General features: G+C 38.7%; 1 protein-coding gene across 6 annotated transcripts in view; it reads right to left on the bottom strand.

The window, feature by feature from the left end:
- Positions 1–13,675, bottom strand: part of TTLL7 (tubulin tyrosine ligase like 7) — a 65,551-nt gene that overhangs the window by 46,452 nt on the left and 5,424 nt on the right. For 3 of the 6 annotated variants that reach the window (XR_010651686.2, XM_065842488.2, XM_071810498.1), the window contains one exon: positions 2,941–2,998. The exons of 2 other annotated variants lie outside the window; for them this stretch is intronic. The gene's annotated coding sequence lies outside the window, so the exon portion shown is untranslated. Of the gene's footprint in view, positions 1–2,940; positions 2,999–7,855; positions 7,936–13,675 lie in introns of all 6 variants that reach the window. One more of the 6 variants, XM_071810499.1, reaches the window with a different exon arrangement.

The raw sequence follows: 13,675 nt of genomic DNA, 5'->3' as shown, positions 1-13,675 counted from the left end.
ACATTACTTACAAATCCTCATTTTTCATTTGTACATGCGTGTGTATACGCATGTCAGCGAGACAGAGATATATTTATATTTTGGACAAGTCATCCTCTTGGTAAAAACATAGACAAGTAGATACCTTGAGCTGCAAGATCTTATTTCCTTTCAAGACAGAAATTTACCCTTAACAATCCATTAACACAAAAGAATAAAAAGAGCAGATTGTGGTTCTTTTACGGCTGTGGTCAGCATGCTAGGGGCAAAATTCTGCTTTGTAATAAGGCAACCAAATCTCCATCGTGTTTATGTAGCGGAGTGTCACAAATTAACACTAGAACATGACACTATATTTATGCAGAAAGTAAGAACAGATGTTTTATGTACAGATGAATGTTTGACAGCATAGTAACCCTCAGCCATACCTACTTGCAATCTACTTTGCTGAACCAGAACTTACTAAGAAAATCCCCTCAAACTGAACTAAAACTGGGAGGTCATTTTAAAGTTTTAATGTTTTGAATGTTCTGAGAAGGTACCCTGAAAGTCCTCTTGCCTGCTGGTGTCCTAAAATTACACACAGAGATGGGAAAACAAAGCACTCAAAACCACTGAGAAGGAAAAGCAGAGCTGGGCAAAATAACTCACTGAATATTGCACGTTATCTGTGTCTCAAGCTAAGAATACCACCAGAGAACAAGACACGGTCAGTTCCTGGGATTAATACTGAAGTTCATCTGTTAGCCAGTTAAGGACTTGTATGCACACACACAACTGTCTGCTAGTTGTTCTGTCACCATATTGGCTAAGACCTTTTAACAAATTTGGAAGAATGTCAAGACAACTAATATTTCCCTATGAGAAACACCAGCCCTTACTAATATAGCAAGATTTACAAGCTATGATACGGTAGGAAAAACCTAGCAGCTCACAGAGCTTTCATTCAGCTTATAATCACAGAAGAATATCTGCCCAAAGTTACACATTGTATTCTGAAAGTGGACCATAAAGCTCCAAACTGTACCACATTGTTGAATTACTGTTTTTCTTTATATAGAAACTATTCTACTCCCTTGAGAAGAATACTCTTTAGGCTTTAAACAGAAAGCACCAACACTCAATGTCTGTGACTTTCAACCAGTCAACTTTTTAGCACACATACATGACTTGATGGTAAAGATTTATGGTCACCTTTAGAGTAGCCTATGGACAATTAGTAGTTTGGTCATATGGAAAACAAAGTAGTTGGACTGACACTAACATAAATCTTGCAAACTGATCACTGAGGTAACTCTTTTCTGGACAAGATTACGGATGACGCACTTTTATCACCACAGCTGAAGCATGCACTCCTCTAATGTCAAACCTTGTTACAAAGACACACATAGTCTATTTGTCAAATCCTGATTTGACAAATTCTTCAAAGACAAAAGGGATTGCTATTTTACTCTGTACTCAGATTTACCCCAGGACTTTGATTTTTCACAGGCACCAATAAAGATAAAAGGTATTCTGCCTTAAGCTTGTACACAGTAATTCAAAAATGTTTACAATTGCTTCACTTCTCTTAAGTCACCCATCTCCAACCAGGCATTTCACTGAATACCAAAACACCAGCAGTTCTAAATTAGTTTTCCAAAGTGTTTTACACAGGATGCAGTCTTTTCCTTTGTTCCCACTGGAACCATCTCCTCTCCAGTGGGCAAGTACAGGTCCAATGAACTGGATACTCTCAGCTTTTCTTCCCACCATGTCAAGTGACAGATAAGAGGTGCAGCATCTCACCCAGGGGAACGCATTACCCAGAGCACTGCCTGCAAGTTGTAGGCTAAGCCATGGGAGCGGTAGACTTGCTCCTGCTTAGATCTCCATGCTTTGTGTGTTCCCAGTGCAATGCCATGAGAAGTTGCAATTCTGCAGCAAGAAAATCTAAGACCAGGCTACTGAGGAAGCTGAAATCCTCCCAAGTAAAATAGAACTGTTCCTCAGACTACACTTTATACAAGCAGTCCTCTAACTGAAGGAATGAGTCATTTGAGAGCCTGGAACACATCTCCAGGAGCAGTAACTGAAGGGCTGTTGCTGGAGGGAGGGAGCTGGGATGAGAGGGACACACACTAACAGAGCACCCAGCACAACCCTGCAATGCCACAGGCCCTGGCAGCCAGGAGCTCTCACACATCCTTTGTCTTTTTGACTTCTATACAGCAGAAATCATCCCAGAGTTACTTCATTCTCTGGCCCAAGTCCTCCCCAGGCACCATTTTCTAGCTCACATCTCTTGTTCTGTGATTGCCCAGCAGAGCTGCCTCAGGTTTGACAAAGGACAAAGACCTGCGGCACAGACCACTCTGCCGACAGCCTCTGCTGTCCTGGCGGAATTGCCAGTTACAGGGCAAAGCTTATTGCACAGCCCACCGGATCACACAACAGTAATGACAGGTTATGAATCACACAACAGCATTCTCAGGTTATGAATACATCAAATTCCAAGTTGGTTCCTGTAACGGTGACAAGGTTTTGTTTATAAAATGAGCATAGTGTATAACCTGTGTTCAGCTACAACAATGTAGAGGTGTCTCTCTCTAGTGACCTACAGTTTCGAAGAAATTGCTTTTAATAATGTGGAAGAAAGTATTCTGTTTCCAAACTGGGACTGACAGAGCTTGCTAAACCTTGGCAAGTCAGCTATTGGACATCTCTGAATTCACACTCTGACAGAAAAGCATCACAGTTCCTGCTGTATACATCACTTCCCTCCTGAAATTGTGATACACACAAATTTGTGAAGGTTTGTTGCTCACCCATACTGATTCAAGGGTGGCTGAACAAAAACGGTTAACTTATAAATAAAGACTTGTGAAGAAGAAATTAATGCATCTTCATCATTCTTATACAAACAAGCACCTTTATTCAAAGTGTTCTGGGGGGGGAGGAAAGATGAGATGTTATCTTTACCGTTGCCTGGAAGAGGTGTGAGAGTCAGCAGGAGAGATACACTGCACACAATCTTGTCCTAGAAAGAGACAAAAGAAAGAGCTTTTTTGCCTGCAGGGACAGCGGAGGTCAGGTACTCTTGCTGGAAAGAGAAGCATTGCACACAGACAGGGACCCTGGCAGATGCTTGAGTCCATCTGAGGGAACTGTCTGAGCAAGGTATGAGGGTGACTGCGTGACAGGCAGGGAACAGTGGGAAGAAGTGGTTTCATAGTTAACAGAATAATCCATGTTTCCTTGATAACAAGTTGTAATATGCTGCAGAAAATAAAAAAAATTAAGAGTATTTTTTGCTGTTACACAAATTAAGTGTATTATAAGAAGTCAGTAAATTTCCTGAAAAATATTTGTCTGCCCTTGATTATACAGAAACTTTTTTGAAAAAAATCCCTGTCTTAGGAAATGAGTTATTTGCTCCATGCTGTTCTCAAGTGACCCCTGTCTTTCATGAGCCTTCACTTTACGTGCTGATGTAGTGTGGAGCTAAAAAGGTTACTTCTAATCTCTAAATAGGAGCTGCATGCCATCAGAGCCCTTTTTTCACCAAGGAGTAAGCATCCCAGAAAAAGGTTGAATTAATCAGATCAAAATAGAGAAGGGGGAGTCAAATTCGAACTCATTCTCAAGTTGCACTGCTTTATTTTATTTCAAAGAACACTCAAGTCAACGAGATTCTTCCAGGAAACCTGGATCATACCAGTAACTATGAAACTGTGAGAGATTTAAGGAATTTTCTTAAGGTTGTTCTGTGGATGGGTTTCTGTTAGATAGAGATTTATTTCTGAACTAGACAAAGCAACTTCGAGGCCGGCACGAAGGCTGAAAAACACCTGTTATGAGAGTGAGGTATTTCTATAATAACAAGACCTGAACATGAACAATATCCGATCAGCAAATGCGTGTTTGGAACGTGGATGCACGATCAAGAAATAACTGGATATTTAAGGAGGCTTGTCTCTGTAATAAATGGCTTCGCTTGAATTCATATTGAATCGTGTGGAGTCCATGAGTTTTCGCCCTTGCATGAAACCACTACTGCGTACCCTGACACAAAGAAACTAGATCGCATGTGTACATTTAAAATAGATTTGATCTAATAGATTAAAGCATTAAGAATGATAATTTACTAACCAGATACTCCATGTTGCAAAGCAGAGACAACACCGTATCACTGAATGCACTGTTTTTAATGTGAACCTCTTCCTTCGTTCTAGCTATTGTGACAGTGCTCGTGTCCAGCTTGAAAAGCTCCATGGGCCATGCATGTGTCAGATTTAGGCCATGGCACATAGTTCAAGACTCCTCAAAGACAACTAACATTTCTTAAGTGCCTTCCTATTTACCTATGTGAAATGCTACAAAAACTGGCTTGTCAGTTTTGTTTTAATTTCCTGCATTCTTTGTGTACAGATAAGTCACCATTCACCAACAGTGGAATATTTCAGAATAGATTTTAAAACTAGCAGACTGCTTTCCTCTGAGCCCATTAGTGCAATTTACTCAGTGCTGTCAAAAGTGTCTGGGAAAGGCACCGCAAGCCGGTAAGAAATCCACAGAGCTCCGACAGAAGGAGCTTTCACTGTGAAATAGAGACACACTGAAGATATAGTTACAGAACTTGGCAGATGACCATAGGGAGGGAAGGACAACATTGCAGCGCTGCAATCCCCACTCCCCAGTTAGCTGGAAAATAACAAAAAATTTCACAGAAACATGAAAAACAAAGAACTGAAAATAGCCTTCAGAGCACTGATCCAGCAAACACCTGATTTCCGGTTTGGGTGTTTGTTTTTTTTTTTCAGTCTGATCTAAATAATAAAGTTTTTGCTCCCTTAGACATTAGGGTGTTAAAGGCTGTATACACCACAGTAGTGAAAAATTCAAAGATGGTATGTGAGATCTAGCCCAGTTATACCTAAACTATAATCTATTGTGGATCTGGAATGAAGCTATGAAACACAGATTCAAAATGAGATTATGACATTAATAGAAATTAGAGAAAAATGCCTTCTTTGCTATCACTCTCAAATAGCAAGGTAATAACAGTTTGCAGCAATTACACTGCAGAATTAAAAGCACCACACCCTTTTATAATTTTTTTAACGTGTCTTGACAAAATGAATTTTGAAGTGTTCCTGCTACAACCAAGTATAGCCAAGCAGTTTTATTGTAAAATGCTAAAAGAACACTTTGGTGGCAAGTTCTCACTCCTACAGAGAAATTCTAGATGCAAGCTCAACGTGTCGAAGTGATAAGCTTGTTTTTGTCAACTGGCTTAAAAATGCATAGACATTAGGGCTTGGTTCAAAATATTTTGAAGTGAAAGGAAATCTATTAATTTCAACAGTCAATATTCTCACCATCAAATGAGACGAGATGTCTATTCAGCAGTTCTTTCAGATACAGGTATAGAGTTCTCAGCTGTTTGATTTACTAAACAGACAGCTGCAAGCTACACAAGAATACAAACAACATGATTGACACAACTTAGAACTTTTTGGAATCATGCAGTTCTGTGAAACAATTCTCTGAACTAGTTCAGCCAAATGGCCAACATCTCTAAAACCTCCAAAATTTCTCTGAACTACCAAAACCACTAAACCAAGTCTATGTTGGCATCACTCTACCTCTTATCTGTAAGTTCCAGTTATTTTGGTGTGAGTTTAACCTTAAAAACTACCATTTCCTATTCAAGACCTCAATCAGTAAAGGCCCTGGAACTAGTCTCAGCCTTCTGCAACACAGCCTATATAATAAACATAATTTTACAATGGTTATTTACTAATACTGAAAGCATAAACTACCCTGACCCTTCCAGTCCACCTTCATAACACAATGCAAAACAGAGTCTGTACCACAGTTGTGAACCTGTATCTTTTGCCGGAAAATATAAAAAGTGCGTGACGTTAAGCGGCTGGAGTGTGGACAGCCCCTCAGCGTCAGCTCCAGCTCAGCCCCACACACGGCGCAGAGCCTCGGGAACTTCACAATCTCAGTTCAGGGGAGATTTTCTTTTGGTCTTTCGTGACTTTGCAGTTCACAGCTTTGGGTTGGGTTTTTGCATTGTTTATTATCACGAAAGGCCAATGAAATGGTAAGTATATGTCCCTGATTTGGAAAATGGGAAATTTATTAGAAGCTGTTAAGACAGTGGCAGCGTCACAATGTGTTTCACAGGAATTAATCACTTCATACTCACAACTTATAGATCAGAAATGGGCATGGAAGCAATTTTTTAATTTTCAGCGTTGTCTTGAAGCAATACTGCTTCTTTTTGCTCTCTCGTTCATTCACTTTCCAAAAGGAACCTTGGCCAAATTTAAATCCATTTCAAAGCTGAAGATTGATTTTCTCTTTAAAAAATGACCTCCAAAGTGTCTTTCATAGCAGAGCAGACAATGTGTCTATCAGTTAGCTCATTCTCACCCTTCAAAAGTCCTTTTTAATGTGATAACGTATTTCAGACAGTTAGCAAAATGAGAAGTACAGAGTTTCACATTTATGTTCTCAATATGGAAAAAGAGGAACATAAAAGAAAGCAAGATAGAGTTAGAAGACTACAATAAAAATGACACTGCTTGAACCTTTTTCTTGTTCAGTAAAACATAGGAAACACATTAACTGACAAGGCAAGTGAAAAGAACACGTATGATTTACAAAACAATAACATAAATAAAACATGTGGAACTTTAACAAATATCATTTAGCATTCATAATGGCAAAAAAAAATATTGGCAAAATAGCCCAAACAAAGCAAAGCACAACTATGTGTTTATACAATAAAATATTAACTTCAGAAAAAATATATTTGCATCACTCACTGCTAAAAAAGTATCAGCTTTAATGTTCTACTTGGTCAGCTAAAAGCATAGACAATGCATAGGTCTTCTACTAGTGTTGACTAATTCAGTGTTGGTAACACCGTAAATCTGTCAGCAGGACAGCCTTTCACCAACTCCAGTCCTGAAAGTATTCCTGGCCCTGATCACAGTAAGTTCTACCAAACATTGCTGAATGGAAAGTCATCTCTATTTATTGTAGCCACCCACCTCAGCAACACCAACACAACCATTTTGCCTTCATTTAAAAGAGCGTTGGCATGACCTAGGCATTTTCAGCCTAGAAACACACCCTATGTTCCAGTGCACTGGCCACTTCCCCTCTGTGAGCAGCAGCTGAGTTGCCCAGCTCTCATCGCCCATCACCTCAAGTGAAGTGGTCCCGTCAGAACAGCTGAAGGACCCTTGTGGGATTTGTCTTGGGGACAATGAGCACAGGAAGCCTCATGTCCTGATTGTCTGACTGCCACATGCTAAAGCCCAACGCTCCTCATGGTGAGACAGCCATGGCTGCTAATGAGGCTAAGAGAGATGATAACATGCAATAATGATTACGAGCAACAGTAACATTGAAGTCTGACATTAACAGTGTGGCTTTGATAGGGAAACGGGTAAAGAAGAGAGAATTAGGAGAAGAATTGAGTTGTGGCACCTGCGGGAACATCTCTGGTTTTGATTTTGCAGTGTGCCATCCATGCTTTTCACTACTGCATGTCAACATACACCAACATGTATCACAGGTGTTTAAAACTCTGTACCCCACACGCTAATCACTGCTGAAATTAAACTATTCCTTCCTTTTTCTATCATTCACATCTCAAATGATTTATTTCTCTAGCAAGTGCTAGAGATCTCAGGGATCTACAAGACCACACATTTTAACGCTTTACATATATCAGCATAGTTGTCTTAGTATAACAGAAAAAGCACTAAGACTTTAATGAAGCTGATACATTTGCAATGATTCCTAATATTATAAATAGCCCTTGGGGAGATATTTACCTTGGGGAAGAGAAAAAGAAAAAAAAAAAAGATACCTTCAGAGGTTTCCCCCTCACACATCAAATTCTCCCTCCTTTGCTTCAGGTTGGTGGCACTGGCTTGGTGTGAAAACAGTCTCAAGTTCAGGGATACAAGAACAAATATGATACAAAGATACAAATATAGTTAAAATAATTTCTACAGACTCTGTGTACTGCACAAACCACACATTAGCTCCACATGAATTCTGCCCCATTACATCTCATATTTTACTGGCCTACACTTCCTAGACCTAGTTCAGCATCTCTAAATGCAGACTGCAGTCATCACACACAGCCCACAAAGACTCCAATTGAAATTACATCATCCTAATTCACACGCTGCAATATAACAATGTTTTCTAGTTTAGCAACAAGGATGAAACTCCCACAGCACCCTGAGATATAAATTGCCAAATGTCAGCCTGCACTTTCAGCACCTGATGTGAAAACATTAAACAAAAATGAGGCCCGGAATAAGCTACCAAGTGAACTCACAAGAAACATCTATTCAAAGTCTTCTTGGTCATGGGAGTACAAGAAAGTTGCTCACACACAATCATCTAATTGTTTATCGTATTAAACTGACACTTCCAAACAATTTGCTCAACTTCACAGGCAATACTTGCATGCTCATATGAAGGCTAGTAGACCTCTAATATTTTAATAGCTGTGCCATCTACTCCTACTCTGTACAGAACAAATGACAGTCAGAAAGGCTCACAATTGGTCTACAGCATCACTAAGACTGCTACAACCAACACTCAGAGCTAGTAATATTTCACTGATAACAGCTGACAAAGCCAGTCAGAAACTCCAGCAGCTACAAAACACTTCAGCAAAAACGTGTTTTCCTCCTCACAGCTTAGTATTTGCGGCTCAGTGGGGTATCATGGATTTGAAAATATTTTTGCAAATGAAAATAGGAGAAAATCAGCAGTTTCAAAAGGATGTGAGACCTCAGAAGCTTCTCTAACTGGAATTGACCCAATTTATAAAAAAATCCTTTAAAAGGCTGGATTGGTTCCAAACCCTCTGTGCCACTCTATTTTTATCCACTGTAGGGGATCTAAATAGAGTCAGTATCCTCATCAGTAATCAGACTCCAGTATCCTACTATAGAAATATTTTGTGTATATACTGCTCACCTGTAGAGAAATACAGCATGTAGTCAGAAAGCCTAGAAAAATAGCATGCCTTAAATACTGACCCTAAATTGAATACTTCAAGTATGCAAAACAAGAAAAATGGAGCATATCAGACTTCATACACACTAGCTTTGATTTTTGCTTAAAAGAGCAAGACACAAGGATAGCCTTCCAAAAAGTAATTTTCTGAGATCCGCTTGAACTCATAGGATGAGAATAATGTATCTTGTGAATAAGTACAGCATTACTGATGCAACCCAGTGGTACTGAACAGTTTATTCACTGAGTAATTGTACATTACCTCTGAGGTACAGAGGCCATGCTGACAATGGCATCATAGCTTTTAATGCCATTTAAAATAACTCCAAAATCTGAGATGATAACTTCCCTGAGTATGCCTGTTTGCCTCCATGCCTTTAATCACAGCAGCAGCACAGCTCCAAGTTTGGAAGAACATCACAGCCCTGTCCTCGTCCATCCTGGTCAGCTCCCAAAAAGCAACACTTAAAAGCAATTGGCTCTGGAGCATTTGCTTCATTTTGGTTTGGTTTTTTTTAGTTATTTTACTCTCATTGTTGTTGGTTAAGAACTATGCTTGGGAAACACACTGAAATAAGAGTCCTCAAGCAGAAGCTAGAACAGTGGGATATTCAACTAATTTAGTAGGCCTCAGTCTGATTTTTCATTGCTTTAATCTTACATTTTTAAAGGTGCATTCTTAATGAAGCAGAAAGGCATAAATTTACACTGTCAAATACATGCCGGCTGCAAAGTTAACTGGTTTTCAAATATTCAAAAGAAACAAATAAAAAATAATTTCTTATTATGCTATAGCAACACAGACCACCACCCCCCAAAGTAAAACATGATTGAGAACTGATCCACACACTCTCTTTTTTAATCATCATATTGTCTTAGGGTGAAAATTACAGTTTGTTTTGTGCTTCTGACTCAAACATATCACACCTTGCAGATTATAGGAGAATTTTTTGTAGCAAGGGACTATTATATTTACTTGATGACCACAGATAAGGAAGGAAGAAATGCAAACTGAGCCAAATGCATTTATAAATACAAAGATACGGAAAAGTTACAAGACACCTATTAACTAGAAGAATAAAACTTTCAGTAAAAGTTTAATGCAAAATGTTAGTACTAATGAAGGAGAAAACCACTGATAATTCCAACAGAAAGAAATGGACAATAAACTGGGATTCATAGTTGGTTATTGATCCAGGATTCTGAATACTATTTCACAAATACAAAACTTCTTCCCAATTTTTTATGCTCCTTTGATTGCTTGAAGGAAGGAAGATCTTTTCTCCAGGAAATTTCCCAGTTCCATCATCCAAAAGAAACATGTACAAAGTACAAAATCTGCTTCAAGTCTATAGCATAAATGAGATCAAACCATCTGTAACAGGATCTTCTCCATAGCCCATTGAAGTAAATATAGACATTTCTATCGACGTTTGTGGACTGTATATCACAGTGTTTCAGTTCCAGCACAGCCCTGCTGGTGGTACAATTCAGGAATATAATTAAGACATACGCTAATTTGGGAATATGACCAACCCATGCCTCATCCACATCAAAACTACAGTCCATTTAAATCAAACCTTCAGCATAGTAGAGATTACAGCTAAAAATAACCGAGTTGCCTGAGAATTTCACTCTTTCTCAACCAAGATTATAAGCTTCAAGTATCACTTTCAGAATGCTTGGCTGTCTAAAGGCAGTGCTTCATATTTCATAGCTCATATAGGATGCACAGGGTCAGAACCAAGGATTACTGTTTAGGCAATACATAGACATATCATCACACAGAAAGCTTCCTGCTGTTCTCCAGAAGCATATTTTGTCTAGCTAACAGATCAAGATTCACTGTATTAAGATGCTCCTGAATCCAGTTCTCACTAATAACGAAAGATAAACTGTGAGTTCAAGGGTGTATGAGAAAGAGCATAAAAATAGAGAAAAGGAGCAAGGATCCTGGAAAAAGAACTCATTCCAAAATGTATGTAGTGGACAGAAAGCATAAGCATTAAAAGTGGAGGTAATGCATTTCAATTAACATAGTCTACAATATAAAGTAATGGTGCAAAAAAATAAATAAATGAAAAACAACTTAGCAGTAGCCTGTGGCAGGTTGATATACTGAATTCTTCTGCATACAAATTACTGATAAGGGTGCAAAATGTTTATTTATCATGGATTTAACCGACAAGATTACATACTGCAGAATAAACAGTCTTACCAGGACCTCCCACTGACATGGAAAGAGATTTAAAATAATTCTGCAGTAGAAGAAGCAAATGAAATTGCTTACCGTTAGTGTTGCATTGCTGAAACTATCTGAAAAGTCAGCCCTCTGGAAACAGATTCTTCTGTCAATAACACAGCTGATACAGTCTCAGGCAGCGCTGGTACACCAGGGAAAGAGGTTGCAGTGGGAGCTCCTTCCCATTTAGCCTATCCCTAGCACATTTTACATTTCTTTCTTAACCCTTTCTAGATGTTTTCTGCCTGTGTTTTGAGTGAAAAGAAAAAGGCATGATACCTTTTATAAAAGAATGCATTATTTCTCACTTCAAAGTGTGACAAGAGCCGTGGGAAGTCAGTAGGATTTAGTCATAACAATAAGCTAAAAAGAAGTAAAATCTAAAACCAGAAGATGACTCAGTGACTGGGAAGGAGTTATATCAGAGCCATGAGGTACTGTAACCAGAACAATGATTTCTCCAAATGTAGATTTAAGAGGTCAAGACCACAATAGCACAAAATAGTAGCAGAGAAGTAAGCTAAAGAAGATGAATAGTTCACAAATTGCTATTAAAAAAATTGTTATGATTCTCTTCCAGCCTGGACCAACGAGATTCCAGTTTTGAAATCAATCTTATTTGCTTTCAGTGGGGCCAGGATTACAGCTTTCTAGAGTCATTTTTAAACCAAATGAAATCTTAAGTGATAGGAAGAGAAATGTTACTTCCTTTCCTAGATTAACTCTTTCTGTTAACATTCTCTTTCTTAAACCATCCACATTTCTTAAATTTGGTTGTTTTCTTTTACAATGTCAATTTTTATCAAGGAGAAATTGTTTTCTCACAGTATTTCACAAGATGAGTTTTCTTGGTCATATGATTTTTCTTTGTCGTTAAGAATATATTGGTCTGATCTGACAGTTCAGTACATTTTAATAAGGGCAGACTGAGGACCGCGAAGGCCATCTGACAAGAAAAGGTTTGGAAATCCATTTGAACAAAAGAATTTATTTCTCCTTGTTAAATATATATATATATATATATATGGAGAACACTCTGGAGAAATCATCTTCACTCAACTTCACTCCATCTTCTTGCACCAGTTTTACAGCAGTCAGGCCCATTGCATGTGCCAGACAAGACTGACTGTGCTGCTGCTGTCATACATGTACTACGAAGACAACGTGCTGCAGAGAGACAGATCCAGAGAGGTGGAGGATTTTTTCACATAAAGTGGTTACAGTCCTACTAGCTGTGGTGCCATCCTTCAGGAATCATATACAGGTAGAATGAAGCTGGGAGCTGAATGTGCGAAAGCCACAGTATACATTAAAGACATTTCCTCTTATTGCCTCCCCCCTTAGTCTATGAACTGTAAGAGTGGATGTTCTCTCTGAACCACAGAAAATTTCTCCCTAGCTTACCCATTCAAGTGAAATAGAAAATCAAACAAACGTGCATATTTGCACCGTAAGTACAAAGAAATGAAGCTCTGAAAATTCAATAGTTCTACCACAGTTTGTTGCCATTTTCCCCAGTTTATAAGTATGGTTCCCCTTTCACACAAATCAGTAGGGAAAAACACTACAATGAAATCCCACAGGTGACAATGCAACCACATTCATTCCTCAAATAGAAAGACAAAACAGTGGATTCATCTGTGTAAAGGTACACTCCTATGATGTGGGCTTTGGGCTGGTTTCTCTGGGCTACCTTCACAGACAGCCCATGTATAGTCAGTGTGGGCAGCTGCAGGTATCTGGATTGTAGATGTATAATGTAGATGAATCCCACCCCCATTGCTCAGCATGAAAATCTCACTAAAAATAAATGAGAAAAAAAAAAAACTAAATAAGCAACAACAAAAAAAACAACCCAGCAAGTATTAAGGCCTCTACTTGGGTGATGACTGAACAGGTATATCTTCCAGAATAAAGAAGAGAAAAATTGAAGGACTTTGAAACAGTGGAAAATTATAGGAGGAAACTCAGTGCAAGCAACTGAGACACAGTTTCCTGTGGAAGCATAGAGTTGGTAGTAAAATCAGGCAACCTTTCCCTATGGCTCCTCAAACTGTCTTGGCTCCAATTTTCTTACATCCAGCTGTTGCAGAGTCAGCCTCAGCTGGACCATTAAACTATTATCCTCAAACAGCTGGAAAACCACTACACATACATGTCCCACAACTGACTGAAAGGTGTTGCTGCTTCATCAATGAACCTAAATGGTGCACTGATTATCTGCATCAGACATTCCCAAACACCTACTCACAAGAATATATCTTCTTTTTTATTTTCATTTCTCGTCAATTTTAATTCAATTTAATTCAATTTCTCAGAAATTATCAAAGACTTGCTTCCCATATGTGTTTGCATCCTTCAGCACTGCTTTTGACAGAAATGCCACAACGTCCTTTCATTTTATCTTCA

The sequence above is a fragment of the Patagioenas fasciata genome, chromosome 6, assembly GCF_037038585.1.
Source record: "Patagioenas fasciata isolate bPatFas1 chromosome 6, bPatFas1.hap1, whole genome shotgun sequence".
In the NCBI taxonomy this organism is placed as follows: Eukaryota; Metazoa; Chordata; class Aves; order Columbiformes; family Columbidae; genus Patagioenas; species Patagioenas fasciata.
The sequence above is the reverse complement of the archived record's forward strand: the minus strand, read 5'-3'. Positions and strand labels throughout refer to the sequence as shown.